Genomic DNA, 12,430 nt, shown 5'->3' on the forward strand with positions numbered 1-12,430 from the left:
GCGAATACAACATTTTTAAGTACAAACTTTTAAGCATTATTTTGCCAACTGTAAAGCAAGAGATAAAATCTCAGTTTATTTTTCAATTTTTCTTCATACAATGGCATTCACACTCTTCTGTTCAACATCACACTTCTTCATACATGGCTTTTTGTTTTATTAATTTGAGGGATGTGGGCATTGGTGGGATTTATTTCCCACTCTTTGCTGTCCTTAACAAGATGATGATGGGCCTTACTCTTGAACAACTACCGTCCATGTGATGAATGTGCCTCCAATGTCATTGAGGGTATTTGAAGATTTTGACTTGGGACAAAGGGATAAGTAATACAGCTAGGATGTTGTCAGGGACCTTTGCTGTGTCCAGTACATCCAATTGTTGCCTGGCTTTAGACTGGTGTCTAGGATGGCGGGGACATCAGGATATTGCCAAGAATCAGTCACTCTACACTTTTGGTTGAACTTAGGTACCTTGTTTTTCACACTCATGCTGGACTCTGCCATCACTGATAATAGGAATGTTCATGAAACCTCCTCTTTCTGTTAGCTGCTTAAGCAATATTCCATTTAGCTGTATGGGTTAGGGACTGCCCAAAAATATCCATGCAGACCAGGTGTGGGCAGCTACATACTTATAAAAATTGCTCACACATTCCAAACAAAAATTAGATGGAACCTTGTACTTAAGCAAATTGTGACAATGTGGATAGGTTGCAAAGTTTGCACAGGTTGTGGAGTTGCTGAAACCAATGAGTAGCAAGTTACTCAGGGTGCATGGAGGCATGTCATGCTATGAGGCTACAGATTATAATGGTATACAATTTGCTACTGATGGCCCACAACAACTAAATTATACCCATTTTAGAGCTACTGGATATGTTCTTAATTGATCTCATTTAAGCACAACAGTGGTGCCACTCAAAACAATGCAAGATGCCCTCAGGGTAGCTCATTGTTTCCACAATTACATGTATTGACCCAGGACTGAATCATTTCTCAATCTTGATAATGAGTTCTATCCAATAGGGTTACATCATGAAATATATTTACTTTCATTCTAAATATGTTAGTTAATGTACTTTAATTTTGTATTCACAATTTGAATACAATACAGTAGAAACTATGGCTAAATTTCAGTAAATGAGACTGCAATTTCACTACAGCATTCTATAGTCGCTGAAATCTTATATAAACAGATTACTTAAAGTTGTGCTTCCCCCCCATGGCTTGCAACATAGTCTGCACCCCTGGAATAATTTTAGACATATTGCTCACTCCCCATCATCCACAATTCTACACATTATTCATTCCAGGTATTACTAAATCCACGAGTCTAAATTTCTAGCTGCATCTAAAATGTTTCCAAGTTTACCACAGTGTCATTCTCACGGTGGGGGTGGGGGGGGGGAGGGTGAGTGTGTGTGTGAGAAATAAAGACTGAAAGAAATTTATATTTAAAACACAAAGAACTGAGAATATGTCATGATCTATCACTTATATTTCTATTCTGAAATATTTCATTGCTTTCCAAGAAACTCGAGTGTATTAACCTATGGAGCAAGAATTTGATTTCTTAATACTTGATAAATCAAATGAAAGCCCAGCTCTTGCAAACAAACCACATGATCATACAACAATATTGTGTTTTGATGTTCAGTACTGTCAAGATTTTCTTTATTCATTGAATCATAGAATCCCTACAGTGCATGAGGTCATTTCGCCCATTAAATCTGCACCGACCACAATCCCACCAGGCTCTATCCGCATAACCCTATTTATTTACCCTGCTAGCCCCCTGACACGAAGGGGTAATTTAGCATGGCCAATCAACCTAACCCACACATCTTTATTAACAAAGAACAAATAGCTTTTACATACTGATTCACTGAAGAGGTTTATACTTTTAAATATAATAGATATACGCAAAAATCCTTTTTTCCTTTCCCAAGACAGATTTCTTCCATCCCTGAAGGCAAAGATCTATGTTGCAACTTGGTTCCAAAAAGCACACCTGGAGATTTAAGGCTAGATATAAAGGAATGCGATCACAGCAGAGACTGAAGTAGTATACCAGGAAAGTGAAATCCAGATTGAAAGTCAAAGGAGCAGAGCAGGGATTTTAAAAACTGCAATGATTGGAGGCTGAACAAAAGCAATTGCAGCCAAAATCTAGAAGTGACATCACAACCAAGACCAGAGGGGTGAGAAACAGAGCCAAAGAGTTTTAAGGTAATTGCATAGGTTAAGGATCCTTACGTTTTGTATTTTTAACATCTGATTGATTTGTTCAAGGATCAGAGAGCCCAGATACAAAGGCACCGTTCAGTGAATTGCCATCAAATATTTTTAAATCTTTGGCTATTATTGTTGTTAGTTGGTACAATGAGCAGAGGCATCGCAGTCCTATGGAGTGCACATTCTGTCATGTGGGAACTCCAGGACCATTCCCGTGTCCTGAACAACCACAGGTGCAAGTGGTGTTACCAGCTGGAAGTGCTCAAGCTCTGAGTTTCACAGTTTGGGCAGCAGCTGGCATCATTACAATGAAGTTGCAGACTGAATTTTTGTGGATGGCATGTTTCAGGTGGTGATCACCTGCAGCTGAAGAGAGTGCAAGAAGACAGTAAATGAGTGATTGCCAGGCCATTAATTAACTGTACTGTCTAATCACTATTCAGCTCTGAATACTGATGAAAGCAATTGTTCCTCTGTAGTGTATAGCTTAAGCCAAGTCCACAGCACCATGGATGGTTCAGCTGCCCTGGGGTTCAGGAGGAATAATGGAAACTGTACAGGGGATTCAATCGTTAGGGAAAGAGACAGGTGTTTCTGCAGCTGGAGGTATGATTTCAGGATGGTATAGCGTAGCCCTGGTACGAGGATCAAGCATGTCACTAAGTGACTGTAGAGCACACAGACAGGAGGATGAACAGCAGACTGGTATCAACAATGGAAGTTGAGGCCTTGCAGGCATATGTTTGGGAGAAAGGAAGGAAACTAAAAAAAAGTAGCATTTCAAGGGTAGCCATCTTCAGATTGCTGTCACTATCACACGCTAATGGTTATATAAGATATCGCAGATGAATGTGTGGCTGATGGTGATGTAGGAAAGCTGGCTTTAGATTCCAGAGATATTGGGACTGTTTCAGGGAGAGATGTGACTTGCAGAGGCTGGAAGGGTTGCATTTTAGTTGGGACCAATGTCTTAATGGAGCCGTTTGCTCATGTTAATGAGGAGCACTGGAGAATCGCAAATGTTAAACCCTTGTTCTTAAAATGATGCAAGAATAAACCCAGCAACTACAAGCCTGTCATGTTAACCTCAGTGTAGGAAAGCTCTCAGAAATGTTCATCTAGGGTAAAAGTAACAGTTATTTGGAGAACAGTTGACTAATTAAGAAAAGCGAGTCTGGATTTATTGAAGACAAAATGGATTTAACCAACTTGATTTAGGAGTTTTTTGATAAAACTAACACAGTCGATACAATGCATACAAATTTCCAAAAGGCATTTAATGAAGTGCCACATAACAGGCTTGCCAGCAAAGTTGAAGCCCATAGAATTCATGGACAGTAGCCATATGGATACATAGTTGGCCGAGTGACAGGTAATAGTAGATGACGCTTGTTTTTAAACTGCAAGCAGGTAGACAGTGGGATTCCCCAGGGATCAGTACTTGGACCACTGCGTTTCTTGACAGACAGGTTGGTGCAAGGGGCAGACAAGTGTAGGTGAAATTTAATAGAAGTGTGAAGTGGAACAGTTTGGAAGGAAAAGTGCACAGAGGCAATATGAAGGTTACAATTCTAAAGAGCATCCTTTAGTGGGTATATGTGCACAAATGGATGAACATAGCATGGCAGGTGGGGAAAGTGGTTAAAATGGCAGACAGAATCCTGGGCTTTATAAACAGAGGCATAACATAAAAAATAAGGAAGCTACGATGAGCTTTTAGAAAATACTGGTTTTGCCTCAACTGTGGCTTGTGTTTAATTCTGGGCACTGCAGGGAAGGTATGAGGCTTCTTTAAGGTTGCAGAAAACACTTAAAGAACCAATATCATTATTTCCAAAAATGTTTATTTTGCAGCAACTGCCTGAGAATATGGTAGTGACAGATTTAATTGTTACTTTCAGAAGCAGCTGAACAAAAAAATGGTACAGTTAAGAGTGGGCAAGTGGGACCATTTAAATGGCTCTTGCAGAGAGCTGGCATGAACTCAACAAGCCAGATGCACTCTATGATTCTATGAATCCTGCTGCCTCCCTGTGCCTCTTAATAAGTGATCCAAGATTTTGGCAGTTTAGCGAATGAGTTAGGCAATGCAGCAAAGACAAGACCAGTCTTCAGCCATGCTACATGCACACCCCCTCATGCAGAAGTCACTGAAAATCAAGAGGAGGGACTCTTTTTTTCTTGCTGAGACCAATAATCGGATCCTTGCAACGATGAAATAATTAACTCAAGAGGGGCTAGGATCTAAACCTGGCACAATATTTTTTCAGTCTGCAAAGTTAGTTTCATATTGGATGCTGTATTCATAGATTGAGCTATTCTAACCTTAATTTTAAAAGTTTCCCATTATTTTGTTACTGTCCTTACTTGCATTCGCAATAACTGATTTTCAGAACAAGTCAATACTGCTCATTAGTAAGGCAAAACGAAAAGTAAGCAATGGAACCCACTGCCCTTCTTAACTCACAGTTCTATCCAATGAATCAATCCATAAACATCTAAATATAAATTTTCCTACTAGCAACCAAATCCTCCAGAGCTATTCCAACACAAGTTAAATTGTGCCTCAAAGATTCTGCTACCTATCTTGTGGGAATAAAACATGTTTTTTATTGGATAGAGAAAGTTGAAGTAAACTTACAGCTACCATAATAAATATTACATTGAATCATAGAAAATGATTTTTGGTCACGTACTATTGTACTGTACCAATGCAAGGGGAAGAGAAAAGTAATTTCAAAGTCGAATAAAGGAGAAGCTGAACAAATTACAATACATAATACATCTGAGAACCTTGACTTCATCCTAATTACACTCTCGGGAATAAGAAAGGCCCCTCTGAGAGGGATAGGAATGAGAAAACGGAACGTAAATTCTCATGCTGCATCCTACAGTTATGGTGCAAAGCAACTGAAGCCAATAAACCGAGTGAATTAGGATACAAAAACATCAATACATCAGACAAACTCAATTTATAAGAGGCATTAGTTGCTCTCTCAGAAGTCTGAGAAATACGAATGATTTCAGTATAAGAAAGGTTTGTGGATTCTGTGCCTTTACACTGTTGGTTGCTATGGAAACAGCTGTAAGCAATGAGGGAATTTCTTGTAACATTGTGTATTTATCTGCCTTACTGTACAAGCAAATATAATTTGCACTGTACAGGAATGGAAATAAAAGTCCATTGTTATGAAATTACAAGGACAAAGTCATATTACAGAGAACTTTCAAAGGAGTTCAAATTATAGAACGAAAAGTGTTAAATCAATTGATCAGACTGTGATAAACAGGACATTAGAATACCTTCACCCATGAGATTAATCAATCCTGCCGGACACAACAGGTTATCGATAGCATGAGTGAGTCTGACGTATAACAACAAACCATGTCCAATGCCAATGCAAAGTAGCCATCGGTCGCGCTTTCAATTTCTGTTCATGCTGGTTTTAAGAATTGCAATGTGGAGAAAATAACCAATATTCTATACAGCCTTCAACTTGTGCTCAACGTAGGGATTTAAATATACTTCAGTACAAAAAATTAAGTTGACTACGTGTTTTGCACCAGCATGATGTGAACTTTGCACCAACACTGAACTTCTGCAAGTATTAAAGACTACTGACTGCAGCAAAACAAAATTCATTAACTCCAGTGTTTCGCTAGTCTCAGCCTCAAATTTCCAGTTGTATTTCAATTTTAATGGGAGTGCAACAAACAGTCTCCAATAATATTAAACACCCTACAGGAGAATATCTCAAAGGGCAAGGTATAAATCTGGCCTCACCCTATGAAAACAGCTACAAGGATTCAGCAAAGCCACGCTCGGGTTCACAGGCTGCATTTTTTTTTAGTGCAGTGGAATCACCACATATATTCTCAGTCTTCTGGCTGATATTACTTGCCAAATCACCAAGATAACTACAGTACGATAGGAATAAACAGCATGTGTTGCAGTAAAATGCAGGTTTACAGCTGAAGTTCTTATTCTGGACTCACTGAAATGACCTTGTTTTCAGTGAAGTGTTAACTGGTTATTGTAGTAAAATGAAGTAATGTGGTAGAGTTATGCTTACCAAAATGCAACTAACTGACTTTTGCAATTAGTTTTAGGCAACTATGTAGAAGAATCACCCAAAAAACCATGGGAAATCCTTTAAAGTAATTGAAATATCAGTATGGTGGATTTAGATAAACCTGAACATGTCACAAAGTACATAAAATTGCCTCAGCATAAAATATACCACAAAAATGAAGAGAAAGCACTTGACTGACAATTCAAGATCAGATGTATAAAACACGCAAAACACGCCAGGGAGAAATTGAGATTACAGGAGTAATTGAGAGTAATAACCAGGGGAGGCAGCAATGGCCAGAAATTTGCTGAGCCTTACACCCTCTACCTTCTCAGCCATCACTATGCCCAGTCTTTGCTCTTTCTTCCCTCTGCCACCAGAAACAGAGAATTGTTGCAACACCCATCCCCATCACTCGTGGGCAAGACGTTCTCCCCAACACCCACCCTCCTCTCCCATCACTCGTGGGCAAGACATTCTCCCCGACGCCCACCCTCCTCTCCCATCACTCGTGGGCAAGACATTCTCCCCGACGCCCACCCTCCTCTCCCGTCACTCGTGGGCAAGACATTCTCCCCGACGCCCACCCTCCTCTCCCGTCACTCGTGGGCAAGACATTCTCCCCGACGCCCACCCTCCTCTCCCGTCACTCGTGGGCAAGACATTCTCCCCGACGCCCACCCTCCTCTCCCATCACTCGTGGGCAAGACATTCTCCCCGACGCCCACCCTCCTCTCCCATCACTCGTGGGCAAGACATTCTCCCCGACGCCCACCCTCCTCTCCCGTCACTCGTGGGCAAGACATTCTCCCCGACGCCCACCCTCCTCTCCCGTCACTCGTGGGCAAGACATTCTCCCCGACGCCCACCCTCCTCTCCCGTCACTCGTGGGCAAGACATTCTCCCCGACGCCCACCCTCCTCTCCCGTCACTCGTGGGCAAGACATTCTCCCCGACGCCCACCCTCATCTCCCGTCACTCGTGGGCAAGACATTCTCCCCGACGCCCACCCTCCTCTCCCGTCACTCGTGGGCAAGACATTCTCCCCGACGCCCACCCTCCTCTCCCGTCACTCGTGGGCAAGACATTCTCCCCGACGCCCACCCTCCTCTCCCGTCACTCGTGGGCAAGACATTCTCCCCGACGCCCACCCTCCTCTCCCGTCACTCGTGGGCAAGACATTCTCCCCGACGCCCACCCTCCTCTCCCGTCACTCGTGGGCAAGACATTCTCCCCGACGCCCACCCTCCTCTCCCATCACTCGTGGGCAAGACATTCTCCCCGACGCCCACCCTCCTCTCCCATCACTCGTGGGCAAGACATTCTCCCCGACGCCCACCCTCCTCTCCCGTCACTCGTGGGCAAGACATTCTCCCCGACGCCCACCCTCCTCTCCCATCACTCGTGGGCAAGACATTCTCCCCGACGCCCACCCTCCTCTCCCATCACTCGTGGGCAAGACATTCTCCCCGACGCCCACCCTCCTCTCCTATCACTCGTGGGCAAGACATTCTCCCCGACGCCCACCCTCCTCACTCCTGGACAAGACAGACATTCTCCCCCGCACCCAACCCTCCTCACTCCTGGACAAGACAGACGTTCTCCCCCGCACCCAACCCTCCTCACTCCTGGACAAGACAGACGTTCTCCCCCGCACCCAACCCTCCTCACTCCTGGACAAGACAGACATTCTCCCCCGCACCCAACCCTCCTCACTCCTGGACAAGACAGACATTCTCCCCCGCACCCAACCCTCCTCACTCCTGGACAAGACAGACGTTCTCCCCCGCACCCAACCCTCCTCACTCCTGGACAAGACAGACATTCTCCCCCGCACCCAACCCTCCTCACTCCTGGACAAGACAGACGTTCTCCCCCGCACCCAACCCTCCTCACTCCTGGACAAGACAGACATTCTCCCCCGCACCCAACCCTCCTCACTCCTGGACAAGACAGACGTTCTCCCCCGCACCCAACCCTCCTCACTCCTGGACAAGACAGACGTTCTCCCCCGCACCCAACCCTCCTCACTCCTGGACAAGACAGACGTTCTCCCCCGCACCCAACCCTCCTCAAGCCTGGACAAGACAGACGTTCTCCCCCGCACCCAACCCCATCACTCCTGGACAAGACATTCTCCCCCGCACCCACCCTCCTCACTCCTGGCCCTGCAGTGAGCTCCAGCCACTGCCCGCATTCACCTGAGCTCCCACCCCCCGGGCGCCTCTCCATCACCAGCGGCCTAGCAACGGCAAAACAAGGCGCCCGGCCGCCCCACAGACACAGCCGGCGGACGCCCACTCGGCAGCCGGAGCAGCGTCTCTCCCCCTCCCCCCGGCCTCTCGGAGCCCCCACACGGGCAAGCGGCGAGCGGCCCCGGGGAGGAGGCGGATTGAAGCCTTTCTGCGGCTCTACCTGTTCCCTCAGCGGCGGTCAGCCATTAGCGCAGGGGAGTCGGCACCGGCGACACTGCCCCGGATGAGAAGGAAAGCCCGGAGCTGGATTCCAGAGGCGGAGCCGGATCCGGAGTCGGAGCTAAAACCCGGAGAGCGTGTAATCCGAAGCCGGAGCGCCTCAGGCTGCTCTCAACACCATGGGACCCTGTCAAGTTGCCTCACTGTGGCTAAGGCTAACAGGTGCCTTTTTTTTCCCAAAGCAGGGCGGCGCAGTGGTTTGCACTGCTGCCTCACAGCACCAGGGATCAGGGTTCAATTTCCAGCTTGGGTCCCTGCCTGTGCAGAGTCTGCACATTCCCCTGTGTCTGCATGGATTTCCACTGGATTCTCCAGTTTCCTCCCACAGTCTGAAAGGCATGCTGGTCAGATGCACTGCCCATATTAAATTCTCTCTGTGTATCTGAACAGGTGCCAGAGTTTGGCGACTGGGGGATTTTCATAGTAACTTTGATGCAGTGTTAATGAAGCCTACTTGTGACGCTAATAAATAAATTTTAAACTATAAATAGTGTCATCCCAGTGTCATTTAAAGAAAACTAACAAAAAAACGCCCGTGACATCTTTGTTATTTAATTTCCCTTAATCTCTAACCCATCCTTGCCCTTCCATTTGCTCCAACTTTCTCAATGAAGGGACAATCGTCAGGCAGGAGTGTTCCCTTCCAGTTGGGGAACACTTTAGCAATCAAGGGCATTCAGCCTCTAATCGCTGGATAAGTGTTCTCCAAGGTGGCCTTCACGATACACGACAATGCAGAATTGCTGAGCAGAAACTGATGGGTAAGTTCTGCATGAATGAAAACTCAACCTCAACCTGGATCTTGGATTCATGTCACACGATGTGTAAACTACCACCCCCAACCCCACCTCCACCTCCACTTCCACCAGCCCATTTGACCTGGGCTTGCAAAATCCTACTAACAGTCCTGGCTTGAGACAATTCACACTTCTTTAACCTATGATTATCCCTCTCTCCACTCATACTATCTTTACCTATAAAGACCTGATTACCTGAAAAGACTCACATTCCAATCATTATCTTGCAATTGTGTCTTTGTCTATATATGCCCTGCTTGTGAAACCAACCTCTCCACTCACCTCATGAAGGAGCAGCGCTCCGAAAGCTTGTGATTCCAAATAAACCTCTTGGACTTTAACCTGGTATTGCGAGACTTCTTACTGTGCCTACCCCAGTCCAACACCAGCATCTCCACATCATGATTATACAAATTAATTTAAGTACAAATATGAATGGTAACTTCACCAGAAAAAGAAAAACAGCACAATTACAAGCACAACTTTCACCCAGGCTTTTCAACGCCAGCAGGACTGTTGGCTTTTAAATAAACACCAACATCTGCAAACAATTGCTACCTTCACTGGAAAGCCCATTTTACAAAAGGTTCCATGTTCCAAATGTTAGGAACCCCGCTGATGTATGATACATTTCAATTTTTTTTTAACTGTTCTCTATCTTTTCTTTCTAGGGTTTCCCAAAAACCAGAAGGATTACTTGGAATGCAGGTTCTTAATTGTTTACTTTGCAGTTTGGGATAATGTGAGGATAGATATGCAACCCAGTGAGGAAAGGCTCAGTCTTGTTCTAATAACTGAAGTAAAGAATATTTATTAAATTGTAAATACTGCGCCACAAAACAAAGTGCATGTAACGACAAAAACAGTTACGTACACATGCTTGAATCAACCCCCATTCCATGTCTATCTACGTTCCGAAACTTCAGGATTGTCCCTTGTCCAAAAACAATATCACGTAAGGTTTAAAAGCAAATTACTGCCGATGCTGGAATCTGAAACCAAAAGAGAAAATGCTGGAAAATCTCAGCAGGTCTGGCAGCATCTTTCAGGAGAGAAAAGAGCTGATGTTTCGAGTCCACATGACCTTTTGTCAAAGCTAAAAAGCATAGAGAGTGGGGGATATTTATTCTATAGGGTGAGGGAATGAAAGATGAGTCATAACCACAAAAATAAGGGGAAAGGCTGCTATTGGCAACAGGTTTATTTGGTATCACAAGCTCCTTTATCAGGTGAGCTGCTCCTTCACTCACGTGATGAAGGAGCAGTGCTCCGAAAGCTTGTGATACCAAATAAACCTGTTGGACTTTAACCTGGTGTTGTGAGACTTCTTACTGTTTCATTCCTTTGCTCTACAGTATAAATATCGTCCACTTTCTATGCCTTTCAGCTTTGCCAAAGGGTCATGTGGACATGAAACATCAGCTCACATAAGATTTAAATCTCTGAGCCAAATCCAGCAAATAATTACCACACACGTTATCTTTATTTTGGGAAGACCTTCTTCTGATTCAGTAAAGGTTCCCTGAGGTTTTCAAACAACTTTTAGCATAGAATCCTGCTTTTGGGAGAGTTTCTGCTTCCAGCTGGGCGGAACGATGATCTTCCTTGCTCATCAGCTGTCTTACTCCTGCAGTACAGAGCTAATCCTACTATTGATATGCTGTTTGTCCATTTGATCTCCTTTTACCTAAACAACTCATTCTAGAAGTCATTCATTTTTTTTCTTCATGCATGGAACATGGGTAGCATTTATTGCCCATCCCTAGTTGCCCAAGGGGCATGTAAGTGTGAAGTGCATTCTTATGTCTCCGCTTTGAACTCCTATCTTTTGCAGATTTAAGAACATAAGAACATAAGAAATAGGAGCAGGAGTAGGCCATCTAGCCCTTCGAGCCTGCCTCGCCATTCAATAAGATCATGGCTGATCTGTCGTGGCTCAGTTCCACATTCCCGCCCTCTCCCCATAACCCTTAATCCCCTCGCTTATCAAAAACCCATCAACCCGCGTCTTAAAAATATTTAGCGAGGCAGCCTCCACCACTTCAACGGGCAGAGAATTCCAGAGATTCACCACCCTTTGAGTGAAGAAGTTCCTCCTCAACTCCGTTCTAAACCGCCCCCCCTTTATCTTGAGGCTGTGCCCCCAATCCTACTGTCCTTTCTGAGCGGGAAGAGTCTCTCCACCTCTATCCTATCCATCCCATTCATCATCTTATACGTCTCAATGAGATTGCCCCTCATTCTTCTAAACTCTAACGAGTACAAGCCTAGTTTATTCAGCCTCTCCTCATAGCTCAACCCCCTCAACTCCGGTATCAGCCTAGTAAACCTCCTCTGCACTCCCTCCAAGGCCAAAATATCCTTGCGTAAGTACGGCGACCAAAACTGCACACAGTACTCCAGCTGCGGCCTCACCAATGCCCTATACAGCTGCAGCAAGACCTCCCTACTTTTATATTTAGCATATACGATTCCACTTAAGTAAATATCTGATTACCCTGTTACTAAGTTAATTTGCATATTAAAACTCCTCAAGGCAGCTACGTTCTTAACAATTCCCATTCATCCAATTCTTTAAACTCCTCGGTGTCAGGGGCTGGCGGTGTGTCACTCACAAGATGTTTGGGCGGGGGGGAGATCAGCTGGAGATGCCCAGAGTTCCCTGGATGGAGAGGCCTGGGTTGTACTCCTGCCAATCCTTTTGGTTCTCGGGGGCTCCTGTACCCCTCCATGGGATGGAGGGATGAGACCCAGAAGCTCCTCTGGCCCTTACACTCTTAGGTTCTTACTAGTGCCCAAAAGTGCGAAAATCAGGCTTGTAGCATATTCAACTTGATAGATAGAGGCACAG

At 44.9% G+C, this 12,430-nt stretch overlaps 1 protein-coding gene across 2 annotated transcripts in view; it reads right to left on the reverse strand.

Annotated features, from left to right (window-relative positions):
- Positions 1-8,810, reverse strand: part of kif3b (kinesin family member 3B) — a 36,295-nt gene extending 27,485 nt beyond the window's left edge. For both annotated transcript variants that reach the window (XM_080204823.1, XM_080204822.1), the window contains exon 1: positions 8,724-8,810. The gene's annotated coding sequence lies outside the window, so the exon portion shown is untranslated. The remainder of the gene's footprint in view (positions 1-8,723) is intronic.
- Positions 8,811-12,430: the final 3,620 nt, after the last annotated feature.

This window comes from Carcharhinus amblyrhynchos, chromosome 16 (genome assembly GCF_965287045.1).
Source record: "Carcharhinus amblyrhynchos chromosome 16, sCarAmb.v2.hapA, whole genome shotgun sequence".
NCBI lineage: Eukaryota > Metazoa > Chordata > Chondrichthyes > Carcharhiniformes > Carcharhinidae > Carcharhinus > Carcharhinus amblyrhynchos.